Source organism: Pistacia vera, unplaced genomic scaffold (genome assembly GCF_008641045.1).
Source record: "Pistacia vera cultivar Batoury unplaced genomic scaffold, PisVer_v2 Contig1191, whole genome shotgun sequence".
In the NCBI taxonomy this organism is placed as follows: Eukaryota; Viridiplantae; Streptophyta; class Magnoliopsida; order Sapindales; family Anacardiaceae; genus Pistacia; species Pistacia vera.
This window is the reverse complement of record NW_022195239.1, coordinates 15,484-20,483: the sequence shown is the minus strand read 5'-3', so window position 1 is coordinate 20,483 and position 5,000 is coordinate 15,484. Positions and strand designations below refer to the sequence as shown.

At 36.4% G+C, this 5,000-nt stretch overlaps 1 non-coding gene across 1 annotated transcript; it reads left to right on the top strand.

The window, feature by feature from the left end:
* Positions 1–3,988: 3,988 nt before the first annotated feature.
* Positions 3,989–4,093, top strand: LOC116111589. Its single transcript, XR_004125101.1, has one exon. It is a non-coding gene; the product is annotated as a small nucleolar RNA R71 (small nucleolar RNA).
* Positions 4,094–5,000: the final 907 nt, after the last annotated feature.

The window sequence follows — 5,000 nt, the reverse complement described above, 5'->3', positions numbered from 1 at the left end:
AATGATTGCCCTAAGAGTTCCATATCTAGTGAAAATATTCCGCCTAAGGAATTGGAGTACTATTCTAGAATCATTAGTTTTGGTGGCAATTGTCTCCCACCCATTTAGAAACGTAATCTACTTAGTATAAAAGCGTTCCCATATGATGATGGAAACGGTCCCATGAAATCGATACCCCAAATATAAAAAGTTTCACATACCAATATATTATTTAAAGGCATCTCATCTTTTTTAGAAATATTACCTGTTCTTTAACAACGATCACAAGAGGTTACATACCTTTGAGCATCTTGAAACACAGTGGGCCAATAAAAACCTGATTGCAACACCTTTGTTGCTGTACGATTAGCCCCGAAATGCCCTCTGGTTTCTCTATCATGGCAATGACTCAAAATAGCTCCATTCTCTTCTTCTGGCACACATTTTCTGACAACTTGATCTGCACGTAGTTTGTACAAGTAAGGGTCTTCCTACAAATAATATTTGACATCAACCAAAAATTTCTTCCTTTGCTGGAATTTAAAATGCTTTGGGATCCAGCCTCCTGCAAGAAAATTAGCCAAATCAGCAAACCATGGAGATTTAGAAAAAGAGGAGTTAAGAGATAGAATCCGCTCATTAAGAAATTCTACACTAATATCTCCCTCTTTAAGGATTGAATTATCTAGTCGGGATAAATGATCAGCAACTTGATTTTCTATCCCCTTTCAATCTTTAATCTCCAAATCAAACTCTTGAAGTAAAAGGACCCATCTAATAAGGAGTGGTTTGGCGTCCTTCTTAGCAAAGAGATGTCGTAGAGTTGAGTGATATGTGTAGACTATGGATTTCGTGCCTATGAGGTATGATCTAAACTTCTCGAATGCAAAGACCACTGCTAGTAATTCTTTCTCAGTTGTTGTGTAGTTCAGTTGCACACCATTTAAGGTATGACTGGCGTAGGATATGACCTGAAACATTTTGTCTTTCCTCTGACCAAGATCAACTCCGATGGCATAGTCACTCGCGTCACACATAATTTCAAAGGGGCTGTTCCAATCCGGTGCGACTACTATCGGTGTTGTCACTAGCTTCTCTTTTAGCAAATTAAAGGCTTGCAAACATTTAGAATCAAAGTTAAATTTTACATGCTTGGCAAGAAGATTGGATAGAGGTTTTGCAATTTTTGAGAAATTTTAAATAAATCTTCTATAAAATCCAGCATGGCCAAGGAAACTTCTGACTGCTCGAACCATCGTTGGGAGAGGTAATTTTTCAATCACTTCCACTTTTGCTTTATCAACCTCAATCCCTCGCTCAGAGATCTTATGTCCAAGCACGATACCTTCTCGTACTATAAAATGGCACTTCTCCCAATTCAGCACAAGATTTGATTCCTCACAACGCTGTAAAACTAACAAAAGATTTTGCAAACAAGATTCAAAGGTTAGTCCATACAACGTAAAATCATCCATGAAAATTTCCAAAACTTTTTCAGTCATGTCAAAGAAAATCGCCATCATGTAGCGTTGGAAAGTAGCCGACGCATTGCATAAACCAAATGGCATACGTCGATAAGCAAACGTGCCATAAGGACAAGTAAATGTTGTTTTCTCTTGGTCCTCTAAAGCAATAGGAATTTGATAATAACCAAAATAGCCATCAAGAAAACAGTAAAATTTATTACCTGCTAATCTCTCTAACATCTAATCAATAAATAGCAATGGGAAATGGTCTTTTTTAGTGGTAGAATTTAATCTTCTGTAGTCTATACACACACGCCATCCAATTACCATCTTAGTGGGGATAAGCTCATTATTTTCATTCTTCACTATAGTCATTCCCCCTTTCTTAGGCATTACTTGCACAAGACTAAACCAATTACTATCAAAGATAAGATAAATAATACCTGCATTGAGTAATTTTACCACTTCCTTTTGTACTACTTCTTGTATAGCAGGATTTAATCTCCTTTGTGGTTGTATTGTTGGCTTGAAATTCTCTTCCATGAGGATCTTATGCATGCAGATGGAAAGGCTTATTCCCTTGATATCAACAATTATCCATTCAATAGCCTTCTTGTGCTTCCTCAAAATGTCTAACAGTGACTTCTCCTCCAAATCTGTCAAAGATGCAGAAATAATCACAAGGTAAGCATCTTTATCTAGAAAAACATATTTTAAATGTGAAGGAAGAGGTTTAAGTTCAAGTTTAGGAGCCTCATTAGGAGTTTTATGCAAATCCTCCTTTAGTTCCATATTACTATCAATCAAAGATTCCTTCTCTAACGCTTCAACTTCTTCTCTCAAGCACGGGTCTTCATCTTCTGTTGTGCTCGACTCCATTAGACATCTCTCCAAAGAATCCTCCTGTAGAACTTCTTCTCTGTGATCACCTACAATCTCACCAAAACTGTCAGAGTGAAAACAAGATTCAATATAAAATGCAGTAGGATTTTTCATCACTTTATGGACATCAAACACTATTTCTTCGTCATTTAGTCTCATAATTAATTTTTCTTGTTGCATGTCTATCAAAGCACTAAGCTGTCGCCAAAAATTGACATCCCAAAATTAGAGGCACCTCTTGGTCCTCCTCCATATCAAAGAACTACGAAGTCCATTAGAAAGATAAATTTGTCGACCTTTGACAAAATGTCTTCAAAAATGCCTTTAGATCGTTTGATTGATCTATCAGCAAGCTGGAGTGACATGTTTGTCTCTTTCACTTCTCCAAGTCCTAGGTTCTTGAAAATTGATAAAGGCATTAAATTAATACTAGCACCTAAATCACACAATACTTTATCAAAGAATGAATCTCCTAATAAACAAGGTATAGTAAAACTCCTTGGATTTCTCAGTTTAAGAGGTAATTTATTTTGCAAGATGGCACTGCATTCTTCAGTGAGCATAACTGTCTCATGCTCCTCGATCTTTCGTTTGTTAGAAAGGATGTCTTTTAAGAACTTTGCATAACTAGACATCTGTGTTAAGGCTTCAACAAATGGAATATTTATTTGCAATTTCTTAATGACCTCTAAAAACTTTGAAAATTGTTGATCCAGTTTATCCTTTCTAATTCTATCAGGATAAGGAAATTTAGATACATCTTTTTCAATAACAACAAATTCATAATTTGAAGTACCTTTTCCTTTACCTCTTTCAATTTCCTTTACCTTAGTCTTTGTCTCTTTTTCTGAATTCGCTTTCTTTTCTTCAATAGAGACCAGTAACTTAGCTTCACTTTCCACCTTCTTTTGTGATTCTTCTTCACCAATCACCTTTCCATCCCTCAAGGTTATGGCCTTACATTGCTCCTTCGGGTTTTTTCTATGTCACTCGGTAAATGCCCTTGCTGTCTACCTGAAATGATATTGGGCAACTAACCAATTTAAGCTTCTAAATTCTTGATGGAAGCCTCTTGATTCTGAATTCTTGTCTCTATAGTACTCAGGAACTTCGCCATCATCTCCTCTAAATTTGATTTCTTCTCTTGAGATTGAAAACCTGGCGGTGGAGGTTTCACTTGATTGTTGTTACTCCAAGAGAAATTTGAGTGATTCCTCCACCTCAGATTATATGTTTCACTGTATGGATTGTTATTAGGCCTGCGAAAATTTGAAACATAGTTAGCTTGATCAGGCATAGAATTAACAGCAAACATGTTACCTGACTGGCACTCATGGTTAGGGTGATCTTCACTGCAAAAATCACACATAGAAGCAACTATTGCAGGTTTTTGCATTTGAAGTCCATCAATCTTCTTATTCAATGCCTGCATTTGTGCTGCCAAAGTTGTGATAGCATCTATGTTATGAACACTTGACATTCTTCTCATAGGCAACCTCTCTATTGGCCATTGATAAGAATTCGAAGCCATTTCCTCTAGCAATTTATAAGCTTGTTATGGTGTCTTCTTACCTAAAGTACCATCCGTAGTAGCATTGATCATATTTCGAACTTCACTATTAAGACCATTATAAAATGTCTGGACTTGTAGCCAAGCCGGTAATTCATGGTGGGGACATCTCTGGAGCATGTCCTTGAACCTTCCCATGCTTCATATAATGATTCTGTATCCACCTGCACAAACATAGTAATATCATTACGCAATTGTGCAATCTTTGCAGGAGGAAAATACCTACTCATGAATTTTTGTGTCATCTGCTCCCAAGTTGTAATTGAGCCTACTGGTAATAAGGTCAACCAACTCTTAGCTTTGTCTCTTAATGAAAATGGGAAAAATCTTAGTCTTATAGCTTCATCAGAAACTCCATTGTACTTAAAAGTATCACAAATCTCTAGGAAATTTGCAATATGTAAGTTAGGATCTTCATGTGCTAAACCACCAAACTACACTGACAGTTGAATTATCTGGATGATTGCTGGCTTTATCTCAAAGGTGTTGGTGTTGATCACTAGGCGTCGAATGCTCGATGTCGCTCCATTTAGAGATAGGGTAGAGTACTCGTTCAATGTACAAGTTGCTAGTGGTGTTCCATTATTTGGGTTATCGTGATCACCCATGATGTCCTTTTTTATTGCTCTCTTTCTTACGTGAAAAGTGCACTTTATCTCAGGATCAAATGCTAGTACAATCTTTCCAGAGGCTCTGGTCATACACTAGCAGAAACACCTATTGGTTTCCAATAAAAATAAACAAAATAAAAAAAAATCTCAAAGTAACAAGTAATCTTAAAATAATCACAAACAATCTAATGATCCCCGGCAACGGTGCCAAAAACTTGATACGACTAAATCAACCTTAGCAAGTGCACTAGTCGTGTTCAAGTAATAAAGTGATGAGTTTGAGTATCGTCCCACAGAGATCAAAGCAAATATTCGTAATTACCTAAAACTACCTACATGTTATTTGAGAAAACAAAAGTTTAGAGTGTAAAACTAGCGGATTACAAATAACTAAATCAAACAAATAAACAATGTGAAGAACTTTGCAATATTAATAAAGTTAGGGTACAAATTTCCCCCTAATTATGCTTGACAACTACTTTTAATACCCGT